This window comes from Protopterus annectens, chromosome 4.part0 (assembly GCF_019279795.1).
Source record: "Protopterus annectens isolate FY-2018-M chromosome 4.part0, PAN1.0, whole genome shotgun sequence".
NCBI lineage: Eukaryota > Metazoa > Chordata > Ceratodontiformes > Protopteridae > Protopterus > Protopterus annectens.
The window spans coordinates 1,108,438,908-1,108,454,662 of NC_056733.1; the positions used below are offsets into that span (position 1 = coordinate 1,108,438,908).

The window sequence follows — 15,755 nt, forward strand, 5'->3', positions numbered from 1 at the left end:
GTTGGGAGGCTGGAGCTAAATAGCATTAGGAGTGGCTATTAGGCCCTGCAGAACTGCAGTGGCAAAGCCTGCCCTGGATTTAGAGTAGAGTGGTAAGTGATAGTGCTTTGTGAAGGTGTGCACTGAACTCCAAGTAGCAGCCTCTAAAATGTCTTTGGTTGGCACTCCCCTGAGGAAAGCTGCTGCTCTGGTTGAATGTGGCCTAATGCCCTTAGGTACTGGCTTGCCATGTTGTGAATAGAAGAAACGAATGCAGTGGCCTATCCACTTTTGAAATAGTCTGCTTTGAGATAGCCTTTCCTTGTGATCCTGCAGCATATGCCACTAGTAGTTGCTCTATCTTTCTGAAAGCTCTGGTTCTGTTCAAACAGAAACGTAGCTGTCTGTGTATGTCCAAAGAATGCAGAATTCTCTCCCCCCTATTCTGTGGGTTTGGATAAAAGGTAGGCAGATGAATAGTTTGGTTAAGGGCTACACTGGACACTACCTTAGGCATAAATGTTGGGCTTGTCCTCAGAGAAACCCTGTCTGGATAAAAAATGATAAAAGGTTCCACAGCCATGAGTGCCTGTAGCTCTGAGACTCGTCTTGCAGAAGTTATTGCTAGGAGCAGAGCTGTTTTCCAAGATAAAAACTTTATATCAGCTGCAGCGGCTGGCTCAAAAGGAGGCAGGGTGAGTTTTTCCAAGACATAATTGAGGTCCCATGCAGGTATTGGTGATCTCCTTGGAGGCTTTACATTTTTGGCCCCTCTGAGGTACTGCCTTAATAAAGGGTGAGAAAAGATTGGTGGCTCTGTATTGTAATGTGCTGAAATGGCAGAGGCATGAATTTGTATAGATGAAAAGGATAGGCCTTTGTCCAGCATCTCAGTCAAGTATTGCAAAATCTGAGGAATGTTTGGTACAGCCGTGTCAATTCCTTGTGCCTGGTTCCAAGCAAAGAATCTCTTCCATTTTCCAGCATAGGATTTTCTAGTACTAGGCCTCCTGGCCTCCAAAATGACATCCATCACCGCTTTAGTGAGAGGTGTGTTTTGTATGACTACATTATCCGCCATGCTGCCAGATTTAAGGTCTTGAGTTGGCTGTGCAGGATCTGATTGTTCTGCTAGGACAGTAGATGAGGCACTTGAGGTAAGGTCCGGGCTGGGCATTGAGACAAGTTCCTTAGGATTGGATACCAGTACTGACGTGGCCAGTCTGGGGCAATCGGTATAATTTTTGGCTTCTCCTGTCTGGCTTTAGGAGTACCTTGGGGAGGAGAGGCAGAGGAGGAAAGGCATATACTGTTAAGTTTTTCCAGCTGGAAGTTAGGGCATCCACTTTCCATGCTTGTCTGTGATAAGTCCTTGTGCAGAATCTCTTTAGTTGGTAGTTGTGAGGTGAGGCAAATAGATCTATGTCCGGGCATCCCCATTTCCTTGTTACCATGCTGAAGACTTGCGGATCCAATTTCCACTCGTGGGGATCCATGAGGTTTCTGCTTATTTCGTCTGCCAGAGTATTCATCTTTCCTGGCAGGAATTGTGCCTGCAGATGTACTTGGTAAGTCAATGCTGTGTCCCACAAAGTCATGGCTAGTCTGCAAACGGGGTAAGAATGAGTGCCTCCCTGCTTGTTTATATACCACATGACTGTGGTATTGTCTGTCTTTATCAGTAGTTGTCCCGGATGAAGTAGGTCCTTGAAGGCTGTCAGGGCATTTTGAACAGCTAGCATCTTTTTTTGATTGATATGTATATATGCATTTGGTTTGCGGACCATGTGCCTTGAATACATCTTCCTGCCATGTGGGCTCCCCAGGCATAATCCGATGCGTCCATTGTTAAGGTCTGTGTGGCTGGGGGTAGAGTGAATAGCTGTCCCTTGTTCTGGTGACAGGCCTTCACTCACCATCGAAACTCCTGTTCCAGGCAGGGAATGAGAGTAACTATTGGTTCCAGGCTGTGGCAATGTTGAGTCCAAACACTTTTTAAGTACCATTGAAGTTTCCTCATATGCAGTCTTGCATATGGAATTAGTAGAATGCAGGATGCCATGAAGCCCAAAGCCTGCAGAATTTTTCTTGCAGATAACTGGGCCTTTGTTGCCAACAGTTTGAAATAGGTAGTCAGTTGTCTGTTTGTCTGGGCAGTTGTATTTAAGCTTGCACCCAGGAATATTATCTCTTGACAGGGTACCAGTTTTGATTTCTGTTTGTTGACTGTGTACCCTAGGCATGATAGTAATCTTTTTACAAACGCCAGATGCTGTAGTAGAATGTCCTTGTTCTCTGCTTGAATGAGCCAGTCGTCCAAGTAAGGATGTATTTCTATTCCTCTTTGTCTGCAGTATGCAATTACTGGTGACAGGCACTTTGTGAAGACCCTGGGCGCAGTACATAAGCCAAAGGGCAGTGCAGAGAATTGGTAGTGCATTGAGCCAGCTTTGAATCTGAGGTATCTTCTGCATGTTTGTCTGATTGGGACATGCAGGTATGCCTCTTTTAGATCTAAAGTCACAAGCCAAGCCTTCTTGCCCAACATGGGCAGAAGCTGCTGTAGAGTCAACATTTTGAATTTTGAAATATCCAGATATGTGTTTAGAATAGACAGGCCCAGTATTGGTCTCCAGGCTCTGTCCTTTCTGGGTACCAAAACAGCCTTGAATAGAATACTTGTCCCTGCTCTTGCTCTGGTACTTGGTGAATGACCCTCATGTCCATGAGGAATGAAACTTGTTTTTGTGCCTCTTCCCATTGATTGCGTGGCAGGTCTGGCATACCGTTTGGTCTTGGCAGGGTGTGGAAGTGGAACCTGTAGCCTTGTGATGCTATTTTTACGACCCATTTGTCCTGGGTGATCATGTGCCAATTTTGTGAAAAAAGTGCTAGTTTCCCCCCCAGAGGAGCTGCTAAAAGAAAAGTGCTTGGTGCTGGAAGGGGGAAGTCATTGAGACTGTTTCCTGTATGGCTGTGATTTTTTCCTCTCCGCTCTTGGAGGTAGAAGCACCCCATTGTTTACGCCTGTATGAGCCTTGGGGCTGTGATCTGCCTCTGGGGCGTCTGTATCTGCCTCTTTGTGGCCTGTCTGACACTGGAAAGGACCAATTCTTTGTAGGTCAGTTCCTGCTATATCTGGGAGGCTGTACCTGCAAGAAATCCTTGACTGTTTGCATAGATTTAGCTTTGTCCTCCATTTTCTTCAACACCTCTTCTGCTTTAACACCAAACAAAGTATCATGCTGTAATGGAGCATCTAATAGTTTTGCTTTAACATGATCAGGAAGATTCTGTTCTTTTAACCAAGCATGCCTCCTAATGACAGAGCCTGTAACTGCTGCTCTGCAGGAGGCCTCTAGAGAATCAAAACCACATTGCAAAGTATGCTTTCCAACTTGTTCAGCTGCATGCAATAAATCCTGCATTTCTTTGTTGTCTGCACATTCTGTATTTGTTAACATTTTCTGTTTAAGCAATGACATAAGATATTGCTGATATTTAAGCATATGAAATTGGCAAATTAAAGCTCTTACAGCCAAGGTAGCAGAAATATAAATCTTTTTACCCCATCTGTCTAGGGCCCTAGAATCCCTATCAGAGGGGATAGGGTTTTTTGCAGTAGAAGTCTTGACCCCTTTGGGACCCTAAGAGAGAGTTTCTGGGTCAGCAACAGGGTTTTTATAAAGAAATTTATGTGAATCAGGAACCCTATAGTATCTGTCTGGCTTAACAGCAGCTGGTGGTAAAGAGTCTGGAGATAGACTGAAAATGCATCATCTACAATGTCTAAAACAGGGGGGATAGGCAGGGACCTGTGCTGAGACAATAAAAGGAAGTCTCTGAGCCTTTTCTTGGATTCTGAGGAATCTTGGCTCTTCCAGTGGAAATGCTCCCTCATAGTATGCAGTGTCTCTCCAAAAGAGTAATCCTCAGGAGGAGAGGCTGAAGGGATAGATTCTTCAGCATCGGAATCCTCATAGGGAGGAATAGAATATACCTGTTCAGAGGAGGAATCAGAGGAAATGGAAACCTGGTCTGAAGATTCATAATCTAACTCTTGCCTAGGCCTCTTATCAGGAGGGGGATGGGAACACCTGATCAAAGTAATTAGGTCTTCGGCCATTTTAAGCATCTGTTTTTTAGGCATGGAGGCCTGTCCAGGAGAATGCTGTACTTGTTTTTTTGTCTTTAGAGCTGCTTTAGTCTTTGCCTTTGAAGTTGAAGTAGGTTTCACATATAACTGTGTAGGCCTGAAAACACCCTCAGAAGCCGATGCCTGCTCAGTGGCTCTGGACCCATCTGAGGGAATGGTTTCCGAGTGTCCAATACCATGAGTTTCCAGCGGCCTAGTTGGCTCCCCGTGGGAGTCAGAAGCGGCCTGTGGCTCTGAGGTAGCGGGCGTCAGGGGCTGCGAAAGTGCATCACTGAGAACCGGCGACAGGCCTAGCAGAAGCCTAGTCATCGGTTTTGAATCTCGGATGCCTGTCCTTTTCTTTGTCTTTGCGCTTTTTATAAACTACGGTAGTTGGCTGTTCTGACGGCATTATACAATTAAAACTTCTGCCAAAGTAATGGAATGCAAAATTGTACTGACGCTTAATAGTGCGGTGGTTAAATCTAGCACAAAACTGACAACTAGCAACGTTATGGTCAGGGCCTAGGTAAGGAAATACAGTAATAATGAAAATCCTTATGAGGTATTTGCTTCCCACAAGAAATACAATTACCAACTTTTTCTGATATCGGTCTGGAGCAAGAAAAAAGTTTCCCCAATGGGGTACTTAGCTTTAATGAAGACTTCGGATCTGAAATTCAAATTTGAAAAACTCAGGAGACGGCCAACCAACACTTGCGAACTGCTTTTGCTTTGGGCACCGCGAGACAAGAAAGACTGAAGAAAACGGTATCAGCTGCATCTTTTATACCCCTGGCACACTGACGTCAGGGAAAGGCGACCACAACCAACGCCAGACCTAGACTTTGGAATTCAGGCCGATTGAGGGTAGTCTGCCAGCAAGGTAACCCAATTGTAATGACTGCAACAGTGAAACAAGAAGAACATCTGATTATTTAACATTTGTTGTCGGGAAAGTCTGACTAAGACAGAGCCTATTTTCAGCTGAGGCCTGGGTAGAAACTCTCCAGATGTATATCTTTGGAATGTGGGAAGAAACCAAAGTACCCGGAGGAAAATTACATGAACGCAGGAAGGACATGCCGACTCCTCACTGAAGGCACCCCAGACAAGATTCGAACTAGAGAACCTCTTGCTGTGAGGTGACTAAGTTAACCATTGCACCACTGCGCCACCATGATTTGGTGAACCACACATAGAAAACCTAAAGAAAAATCTGAAGTCTGGATGAACAGGAACGTCATAAGCATCTTTTAAATCTAGTGATGTCCTACTGATCACTGTTGCAGTATTCCTGACATATGGGTTGTCACCGCTCATGTCCACCTGGGGTAACAAAGCTTTATCTTCTTAATGTCATACATTCAATGCATGACCTCAGCTCGTACATATTTGGGTATACAGACGGATGTATGAGCATGGATCCTCAGACTATCTCCAAGCCAGTGGCCTGAAGACTACTGAGAAAGTGAAACTGGTCAGCTAGGAGGGGGTTTAACTCAAATAGGTAAGAAAACTCTCCCATTCTCATGAGGTTAAGGCAAAGGGGCGAAGAATAGGAGAGTTTAAGTGAGGCAGAAAAGAAGGGATGAAGGGTGGGATAGAATTTTGTAATAGTGATTAGGAGGACATCTACTGTTATAGTAAGTTCTTGCGCAACTTTTCTATGTCCTGACTGAAATCAGTGTTGCAGTATTCCAGTATTCCTGACTTATTCAGTATTCCAGTATTCCTGACATATGGATGATTCCCAAAACTGAAAGAGGAAGGATAGAAGGGTATTTGACTACTAAGTTGAAGAGCTGTCCAGCAGTCCAGACAGGACTGACCTAGCAAAGGCTGCCTGGAGCTGGAGACAGCATCAGTTTTGTAATGTTTAGTAAAAGTGTGTCCAGAGGACCAAGTGGCTGCCTGAGGAAGCCACTGCCCTAGCAGAATATGCTTTAGGGCAAGGAGGCAACATTTTATCATAGTGTGAGTTGCAAAAACAGATTACCTTAAAAATCCAAGCAGCAATAGTTTTGTCTTGAGATTGGCTGGCACAGCTTTAGGGCTCACAAAGGATACAAACAGCGGGTCAGTCTTTCTGAAGGATTTAATTCTGTCCAGATAAAATCAGAGTAGTCTGTGAATGTCTAGAGAATGCAAGATCCTTTCCCTCTGTTTTCTTGACTGGAAAACAAAGTGGGTAGTTGAACAGCCTAATTGAAAGGCAACTCATTCATTACCTTAGGCAAGAAGGATGGCCTAGCCTTGACAGTCACCCTGTCCTTGTGAAAAATAACAAAGGGGGAAGGCCATTACAGCTTGTAATTTAGAGATTCTACTAGCAGAGGTGAGAACCAAGATAGTTTTCCAAGTACAACATTTTAGAGATGCAAAATATACTGTTCAAAATGAGGCAGAGTAAGCTTTCCTAGCACAAAATTAAGATTCCAAGGTGGAAAGATGGGTTTCCTTGGTTGGTTAAGATGCAGAACTCCCCTGAGGAAAAGCTTGACCTCCACACTAGCCATAAGTGGAGGGCTAAGAGGGAGGCAGGCACTGAGAGGTAACAGGTGAGCTTTTATAGAAAATCAGGCCAAACCTGATCAAAGTAGTTTGCAGAGATTTTGCAGTACAGCAGGAACTTGTGATAAATGTGGGTCCTGACGATGTTTGACAGCAAAAGGAAACATTTTTCCATTTAGCTGTGTAAGATTTTCCAGTAGTGGGTCTGCATGCGTCTTGTACAACCCCATCAGGGAACAAGTGTTTTTGAGGAATTAAAATCCCATCATCTATAGGGTCAAGTTAAGAGATGGCAGATGTAGGTGGAAAAGCGATCCTTTTTTCTGAGTTATCAAATCTGGTAGAACAGGTATTCTCCTGTAATTTGAATAGCAGGGAAACCTATGTGGCCTCGGCCAAAATGGTACTAGTAAAAGCAGATTGGATGCTTCATTTTGTGCATTGAGATGAATTTTTGGAAGTAGTAGTAAAGCTGGAAAAGCAAAGAGGAACTTCTCTGTCCACTGAAAGACATCTGATCTCCAGGCTGTGGGACAAAGGTCCTGGTGCAGAACTGGGTGAGCTGATGGTTGGCTGGTGAAGCAAGGAGGTCTATCTAACAAGGTGCCCCACTGAAGGGTGATCATATGGAAAACCTCTATGTTCAATGTCCATTCATGGGGGTCATCCAGTGAGTGGCTTAAGGAGTCTGCTTGCGCACTGCTCTGAGAAGGGATGTATGTGGCTGTGAGTGTTATGTCCATTTGGGTTGCCAAGTTCCATGCCTCCTGTGCTAACCTGCACAGTTGGTAAGACTGGGTGCCTCCCTGTTTATGTATCACATGACTGTAGCATTGTCTGTGTATACTACTGGCCCAGGTTTCCAGAGGTGGATGAAATCTTAACAGCATACAAAAGAGCCTGCATTTCTTTCAGAATTATATGTTCCTTCAGGAACTGAGGTCGCCATTTCTCCTGCTCTCTGTATAATCCTGTCTGTACCCCACCCAAGGCATCCATGTGTGACCCTGCACTGTGTAATCCTGTCCATGCAACCAGTGCCCTGTCCAAGACATCCATATGTGACCCTGCACTGTGTAATCCTGTCCATGCCCCAGTGCCCTATCCAAGGCAACAGTGTGTGACCCTGCACTGTATAATTCTGTCCATGCTCCCAGTGCCCCATCCAAGGCATGTGTGTGTGAACCTGTTGCTGGAGGTGGTGGAGTGAATGGCAGTTCTGGGTTGAGGGTGACCTGTCCCTTCCACCAAAATAGCTTCTTTCTGAGACTAGGGAGGATGGGAATCAGGGTGTCCAAAGGGTGACAGTGCTGTGATCATACAGATTTCAGGTACCACTGGATTTTTCTCATGTAAAGTCTGGTCAGGGGGAGCATAGGGATAGTGACTGCCATGAATCTCAAAGTCCACAGCATCTCTCTTGCTGGACAAGGAGTGATCTTGGTAAAAACTGGACAGACTATGAACTTTCTCCTGAGAGGAAGATATGCATTTTCTGTGTCTCCAGCCTGCAGCCCAGGAAAGCCAGATCCTGGGTAGGGACCATATCATTTTTTGTAGCATACAGTGAAACCCAGACATGTCAGAATTTGAGGCTTAAGTGAAGATGCTGAAAACAAAATTCTAGACAGACAGCCTGGATTAGTAGGTCATCCAGACAGAGGAAAAACTGGATTCTAATAGTGTGACAGAAAGGTACTACTGGAATTAGACACTTTGTGATCAATCTGGTGCTGGGGTAAGACCAAAAGGCAGAGCAGTAAATTGAAGATGCAAGGAGCCAGCGGACAACCTAAGGATTCTCCTGCAAAAAGTATGAATGGGTATATGTGTAAGTAGATGTCCTTCAGGTCTAGCAACACCAAGAAAGCTACGGGGAGGATGAAAGGCAGAAGACTGTGAAGAGAGCACCTTCAAGTTAGTTTATAGTAGAGACAGGTCTAGGATAGGTCTCCATTGCCATTCTCTTGGGACTAGAAAGATCCTGAAGTAAAACCCTTTTCTTAAGAAGTCCTTTGGGACTTGTTCAATGGTGCCTGATTTAAGAGGTCTTGAATAATGGAGACCAGAAGAGATATTTGGTTTTGAGCCAGGTGTGGCATGCTTTTCAGATGGTGCATATTTTCAGAAAACATGACATAGCCATCCTTGATGATGGAGGGGACCACTGACTGTGATAATAGCTTCTCAGCTGGCCATGAAGAGTGACAGTCTTTGGGAAAGTAGAGGGGTAATGGGACTGAGGGCAGGGGAAGTTTGCCACAGAGGTAGTCACAGATTTTTGTTTCCGAAGTGAGGCCTTCAAGCTGGAGGTTCCCTAAGGGATTTGTCAGAGTACCTTTTCCAAGGGGTTTTCCTTTGTTTCTAAGTTGTCCTAGAATCCCTTCTAATGAAGGAAGCAGATTTATACAGGTTACTCCTATGGTACCTAGGAACTGAGGAAAGTAGACTCTGCCTGCAGTCCTTCATGGTCTTAACTTGGTCTTGGAGAGTTCTGAACAGGTGGGCAGCCTGGGGAACCAACAGCAAGTCTTTGTTCAAGGGAGAGTCTAAAATGTTTGATTTGAAATCCTCAGGGATAGGTTGACTGCAAAGCCCTGCATAACTGTGAATAACAGATCCACTGGCAACTACCCTAGAAGAAGCATCCACAGCATCATAACCTCACTTAATGCTGTGTCTAGCAATTTGAGTGGCCCGATATAACAGGCTCTGCATTTGATGCTTAGACCCTGCTGTAGGGCGGTCCACTATAACTCTGTTTACAATGCAGGACAGAGATGAAGTACTTTGTCATCTGAGTCTGGCAGCTAATTGTCATAAAACCAAGGGCAGTGGAGATGTAAACAACCTTTCCCCATCTATCCGGAGCTAATAGCCCTATTATCTTTGCCCATAGCTGGGGCATTAGCACCAGGCAGAAGCTTAGATGACTTATGTGAAGAGAGAGTGAGAGAGACAGCGAGACTGCAGAGGGGTCTGCCACTGGATTCTTGTATAAATATTTTAGGCCATCAGTCACCTTATAAAACCTATCTAGTCTTTTAGGAGCTGGTGACTGAGAATCAGGTGCAGAAGAGGTGGACTGAAAAGTGTCCTGGAAAGCCTCAAGGACAGAAAGGACAGGAAAAGGTGCAGGGGCACCCATCTTCAAAAGGCTGTAATATTTCCTCTGAACAAACTGAGATCTGTGTGGACTGTCATTTAAAGTGTCATCATGTTCCGTATAGTTTCTCCAAAGGGAGCTTCCTCAACAGGGGAATCCAGTGAGAGGAATTCTTCATCAAAAGAGATTTTCCCTGGAGAATGCAGCTGAGAGTTGTCGTCCAGGGAATGGTCAGTCGTATTCCTGTTGTTCTCCTTCAGAACAGGAAACATAGATAAGTTTTCTGAGTAGCCTGCGTTTGCAGAGACCCAAAATAGAGGCATTTCAAAGACATAACAGCTTTGAGCAACCCTGTGAGAAGTCTGGCCTCTCCTTTTCCCTAGCTCCTGAGGGAGAGGCCAGATTTCTAGTCGTCTTCTTTTTCTTTTTAGGCATGACATCCACCTGGATGAGACACTGGGGTACAGAACTGTGTCTTTTATTAGAGAGCCAGGGATCTCTTCCCTAACTAAAATTTCTCAGACGCTGTGCAGTCCCTCAGAAATGATGAGTTGAGGTTCATCAGACATATCAGTAGTCTGGAAGGCCATAGGAGCCATACTGGCCTTTGACAGGGTCTCAGTAGCAGGCAACTGAGAGGTAATCTAATGTACTGCAGATTCTGGAACTTATTAGGTACTTTGGAGTCAGAAATGATGGACTATAGATCCATTCAAAGCCTCTATTTTTTTCTTTGGCAGAAGAGGGACATCCAAGGATGCCTGGTCAGACATCTTGGACTGGGCCAAAGGTTTAAGACTATGAGTCTCTACAAAGGTGTTTAGACTAGAAAGCCTCAACCTAAGAGTTTTTGGAATGAACAATTGACAGATTGAGCTGAGCAACACTTGTGATCATTTTCCATGCCTAGGCAAAAACACCCGGTATGCAAGTCTCAGTATGTGTTCTGGGCCTAGGCAAAGAAGATGGTTGGTATACAAGTCCCTGTATGGAATCTGCCTATCACACTTGCACTTACCCCTCCTAGTTGACATCTAAAAACTTTCAACAAAACAACCTAAGTAAATAGGAAGGTTCCCCAACAGGACACTTATCTGGATAAACGATCGAAGTAAAGGTATCAATGCCCACATCCCGAACAGTCCAAAGGATGCATGACCTGCATTCGGAGTGGCAGCAAGATAATCAGAGCATCCACGTTTGTACACCCATCTATACATCCCAATGCATAACAGCTAAGGTCATGCATCGGACATACAACCTCGGAAAGATAAAGCTTTGGTAACCCGTCCAGACATCAGCGGTGACAAACCATACATGTCAGGAATACTGCAATAGTGACTTCAGATAGATCATCAAAAGAGTTTAATCTGAATGAGGAATGACTCTTGGAAAGGAGGAATTTCCTCCCACTGTAATCAGTAACCTTGAAGGATGATATTTCAGAACCCATACATCTAAAACTCTCTGTTGCCAAAAAGAAAAAAGGGGCCAGGGTGGAAGGGGGTCTCAAGGTGTCTTGAACAGACATTCAGACTTGTTGGACTGCCCTCGGTTTTGGGAGGTCCAAGATTTCTTTTTGTGTCCCCTTGTCATTTCTTCTTAAACATCTGTTTACCCATATTTTGTTTAGATCTTTTAGTCTGCTTTTTGCCAAAATTGTATGAGGAGATAAAAAAATTATTTGGAAATTTGGAAAAGGAGCTTTGAAAAACAGTAGAGATTCCTTGGATCAGCTTGCCCTTTCATCACACATCTTGGTCATTTCCTCGGTAGAGGGGTCAAAACACAATCTCTATCTAAGGGTGAATTTAAAATCTCATTTTTATCATAATCGGGAAGGTTCTGAGAAAGCAGCCACGCAAGCCTTCTTAAACAGCCTGCTTAAAACCAGTACCAGTGGCCATAGCATTAGAAGAAGTATCAACAGAGTCATATACACACACTGCAAATAATGAGAAGTGACCCATGTAAAAGAAGAAACAAAGTTATTTAAAGCAGGTTTTTCCTCACAAGAAGAAAGTGTAGATAAAACACTCCTCATACTTTCACAATTAATCAGAACACAAACCTGACAGTTCAAACTTCTGAAAATCAGAGTTGCAGAAATATATATATTTTTCCCATACCTACCAATAATTTCCCCAGTCTTATCAGAAACAGTAGGACCTGAACCAAGTGCTTAGTAGCAGTGGGATCAACTAGAACTGTACATGCTGGGTCAGGTTTGGGAACAGTGAATAAAATTTAAAAGACTGAGGAACTTTATAAAATCCTATCTACCTTTTAGAGACAGTTGTCCGACTATCAGGAAAAAGTACAGTTGTGTATACTTCACTGTTACAGTCATTACATTTGGGTTATCTGCTTGCAGTAGCGCTCAGTCAGCCTAATTATCAAAGTCTTGGGTCCTGCGTCAGTTGCTGTCTCATCTTCCATGACATCAGATAGTCAGAGGTATAATGCATGCAGCCGACGCCATTACATCAGTTTTTCTTGCCTCAGATGCCCCCATAATGGGAAACAATTATATATATATATATATATATATATATATATATATATATATATATATATATATATATATATATATATATACACACATATACAAGGTTATACCTCCAACAAAAAAGCAAATACACCAGAAAGCTTTAAGCATAGTAAGCAAGAATAGAGGTATAGTCAACAGAAGTCAGGGGGCTGGAGGGAAGGTAACCAGGGCTGCAACAGTGAATATACTCAAACATCTACATTTATGTTAAGTGTACACAACTGTGCTATGTTCTTCGTGTTTCACTGTTGCAGTCATTACATTTGGGTAGATTCCCAAAGCTAAGTAAGGGAAGAGGCAATTAGATAGCATTAGGACCAGCTATAAGACCCTGCAAGACTGCAGTGACAAAACCAGCTCTGGATTTAGAAAAAATTGGCAAGTGGTAATGCTTGGTGAGGGTATGTACAGAACTCCAAGTAGCAGCTTCTAGGATGTCCCTGGTAGGGACACCTCTGTGAAAGGCTGTAGAGGTAGATGCAGCCCTGGTTGAATGTGGTCTTGTCCCCAGTGGGGTAGGTTTTCCATGGTGCTTATGAAATGAATGCAATGGCCTATCCACTTAGGAATGGTTTGCTTTGAAATGGCCTTCCCCTCTGCCCCTGCAGCAAATGCAACCAGCAGTTGTTCAGATTTCCTGAGAGGCTTAGACCAGTCCAAGCAAAATCTAAGTTGTCTGTGCATGTTCAAGGAGTGCAGTATTCATTCCCCTTTGTTCTGTGGATTAGAAAAGAAGGTTGGCAAATGAATGGACTGATTAAGGGCCACACTGAATACCACCTTGGGCATAAAGGAGGGATTGGGTCCCGAGGGACACCCTGTCCACATGAAAGATGATGAAAGGCTGCACTGCCATGAGGGCCTGTAATTCAGACACCCTTCTTGCTGAAATGATGGCTAGAAAGAAGGCTGTTTTCCAAGAAAGGAATTTCAACTCTGCATATGCAGCTGACTCAAAGGGAGGTAGAGTGAGCTTTTCCAATACAAAGTTAAGGTCCCAGGCTGGAGTAGGGGCTCTCCTGGGTGGTCTTAAGTTTTTGGCTCCTCTGAGGAATTGCTTCAGCAGTGGATGAGAGAAGAGGGGTGGGCTCTGTATTATAATGAGGTGAAATAGCCGAGGTATGAATTTTGATAGAAGAGAAGGAAAGGTCTTTGTGAAGCATCTCAGTTAAGTATTGAAGAATGTGCGGTAAATTGGGCACGATTGTGTCCATCCCCTGTGTTTGGTTCCAGAAACAGAATCTTTTCTATTTTTCAGCATAGGAATTTCTAGTGCTAGGCCTCCTTGCCTCCAGAATGGCATCCATCACTTGTTTACTGAGGGATGGTAACAGAGAGATTGTGAAATTAGCCCGGCTGCAAGGTTCAGGGTTTGAAGCTGGGGGTGCAGAATCTGGCTCTTCTGCTGGGACAGCAGGGCAGGGGTCTGAGGCAGGTGCCATGGTTTCACAAGAGGGGGTACCAGTGTTGGCATGGTCAGTCTGGTGCAATAAGTATTGTCCTTGGTTTGTCTTGTTTGATCTTTAATAGCACTTTGGAGAGGAGAGGCAGAGGGGGGAAAAGGCATAAACTGATAGGTTTTTCCATGTGAAGGACAGGGCATCCACTTTCCAAGCTTGTCTGTGGGGAGTCCTTGTGCAGAATTTGTCCAATTGGTAGTTCTGAGGAGAGGCAAACAGGTCTATCTCTGGGCTCCCCCATTTGTTTCTCAACATGTTGAATATCTTTGGATCCAGTTTCCACTCATGTGGGTCCATGAGAGTTTTGCTTAGGTCATCTGCCAGTGTATTTAGCTTGCCTGGCAGGAAGTGAGCTTGCAGGTGCACTTGGTAGCTCAAGGCTGTGTTCCACAGAGCCATGGCTAGTCTGCAGAGAGGGTATGTGTGGGTTCCCCCCTGCTTGTTTATGTACCACATAACAGTGGTGTTGTCTGTCTTTACCAATAATTATCCTGGAAGAATGTTCTCCTTGAAGGCTGTCAGAGCATTCTGTACAGCTATTATTTCTTTTTAATATACAGGTGTATTTGACTCAGGTTCCGTTTGCCCTGAATGCACTGCCCTGCCAAGTGAGCCCCCCACACATAATCTGATGCATCTGTTGTTAGGGTTTGGGCGGCAGGGTGTAGAGAGAATGGCAGTCCCTTGTTTAGGTGGCAGGCCTCTGACCACCAAATGAACTCTATCTTTAGACAAGGTATGATAGGAATCAATGATTCTAGGTCCTGAGAATGTTGACACCATAGGGTCTTTAGATACCATTGTAGTTTCCTCATATGCAGTCTTGCATATGGAATTAGTAGAATGCAACAGGCCATGAACCCCAGGGCTTGCAGTATTTTCCTTGCAGATAGCTGGGTCTTTGTGGCCAATTTTTTGAACTAGGCTGTCATATGAACTTGTTTCCCTGGCGTGAGGTAGGCCATCTGGGAAGTTGTATTCAAGCTTGCTCCCGGGAATACAATTTGTTGGCAGAGTGCTAGATGTGATTTCTTTTCATTTATGGTGTACCCCAGAGAAGTCGGTAATTTCTTTACAAATGCCAGATGATCTAATAGAATGTCCTGGCTTTCTGCCTGAATTAGACAATCGTTCAGGTATGGGTATGTTTGAATATTTCTTTGACTGCAATATGCAATGACTGGAGCTAGGCACTTTGTGAACACCCTGGGCACAGTAGATAAGCCAAAGGACAGTGCAGAGAACTGATGGTGCATGTAGCCTGCTTTGAATCGTAGGTATCTTCTGCAAGATTCCCTTATTGGGATGTGCAGGTAGGCTTCCTTTAAATCCAGTGTTGCCAGCCATGCATGTTTGCCCAGCATGGGAAGCAGCTGATGAAGAGTTAGCATTTTGAATTTTGGAATTATCAAAAAAGTGTTTAGGATAGACAGGTCCAGGATAGGACGCCAGGAATTGCCTTTTCTGGGTACCAGAAAAAGTCTGGAGTAGAAACCTTGCCCCCATTCTTGTTATGGGACAGGTTGAATAGCCCTGATGCTCAGAAGAGTAAGAACTTGCTTTTGAGCCTCTGCCCACTGATTTGGTGGTAGGTCTGGCCAACCGTTTGGGGTTGGTAAGGAGTGGAAGTGAAATCTGTATCCTTGGGAAACTATATATAAAACCCATTTGTCTTATGTAATGAGTTCCCAGTTTTTTTGCATGCAGGGCGATCCTTCTCCCTAAAGGAACAGTCAGTTGGGCAGGGTTTGTAAGGTCTAAAGTTAAGTCATTGTGACAATTTACCATAGGGGGGTGTCTTACTACTCCCAGCTTTGGAAGTGGGAGCCCCCCACTGTTTAGGCCTGTGAGTACCTTGGGACTGAAGCCTGGGTGTTCTGATAGTTCTGGGCTTGGACTGAGAAGACTTGTAAGAGGCAGGAAAGGACCAATTCTTAGAGGGCCAGTGACTACTAAATCTGGGAGGCTGTACTTGTAGGAAATCTTTAACAGTTTGCATAGATTTAGCTT

At 44.3% G+C, this 15,755-nt stretch overlaps 1 protein-coding gene across 1 annotated transcript in view; it reads right to left on the reverse strand.

Moving 5' to 3' along the window:
• LOC122799790 (F-BAR and double SH3 domains protein 2-like) overlaps window positions 1-15,755 on the reverse strand; it is a 1,119,909-nt gene that overhangs the window by 852,815 nt on the left and 251,339 nt on the right. The window lies entirely within an intron of this gene.